A 1147-nucleotide genomic window follows, 5' to 3' on the forward strand; every position below is an offset into this window, starting at 1 on the left:
CTACTTCTTGTTTAGCCGGTTGCTAAGAGAAACAAGTTTGTTTACATTTGCAGGAGATAATGCTGTGCGCTTCTTATTTACAATGTCACCTGAACAGTACCAGATTTACCATGGCGCCTGGCCCACGGTCAAAAGGGGCCCCGGCCCACTCTTCTCTGCCCCCCGCTCTCTCTTGTGGGGTCAGAAGCTTGATGCTGCCGGCTGCTGGGGCTCCATGGCAGGCTCTGCCAGCAGCAGCGAAGCTCCTCCCCCGCCTCTTTCCCCAGCATGCTATGTTCCTTCCCCCCCCCCCACACTGCCGATCAGCTGCTTGCCGGCAGGAGGGGTGTTGTACTCAAAGTACTATACAGGATCTTTTCAGGGGGATTAAGGCAAAACGCCACATTTATTAGCAATTCAGGTATCAATTAATACTCTATGATATGCATATGAGAGATATATATCACAGTCATGCATTCACACACACACAAACACAAACACACTCCGTCTTGCTGTTGTTACCAACTAGTTGCTCCCCTTAACTGCACTGGCCAGGTGAGTTAGATGGGGGAGGGGTGGAGCCGGGCTTCTGCCGATCCGGATCGATGCTCCGATGGTGACAAGACGATTCAAAATCTGGGTCTGTGTCCGTTGGTCTTTGTGTTGCTTTTCTCTAGGTGTTGTCCCAATGCTGCTCAAAGAGGGGGTTTTCTAAAGAAGGTGCTTGCTTCTGATCCCTGAGGCCGTCAATATGTCTGCTCTTCTTTATTGGGCCCACTTGACAACTTGTATTGTCCTTTGCTCTGGCTCCCATTCCCTCTCCAACTGTTGTAGCTGTCTGGAGGTGGCTGTCTTCCAAGCATCAGAGGGGTAGCCGTGTTAGTCTGAATCTGTAAAAAGCAACAGAGGGTCCTGTGGCACCTTTGAGACTAACAGAAGTATTGGGAGCATAAGCTTTCGTGGGTAAGAACCTCACTTCTTCAGATGCAAGTAATGGAAATCTCTAGAGGCAGGTATAAATCAGTGTGGAGATAACGAGGTTAGTTCAATCAGGGAGGGTGAGGTGCTCTGCTAGCAGTTGAGGTGTGAACACCAAGGGAGGAGAAACTGCTTCTGTAGTTGGATAGCCATTCACAGTCTTTGTTTAATCCTGATCTGATGGTGTCAA

This window comes from Terrapene carolina, unplaced genomic scaffold (genome assembly GCF_002925995.2).
Source record: "Terrapene carolina triunguis isolate 2854851 unplaced genomic scaffold, T_m_triunguis-2.0 Scaffold421, whole genome shotgun sequence".
NCBI lineage: Eukaryota > Metazoa > Chordata > Testudines > Emydidae > Terrapene > Terrapene triunguis.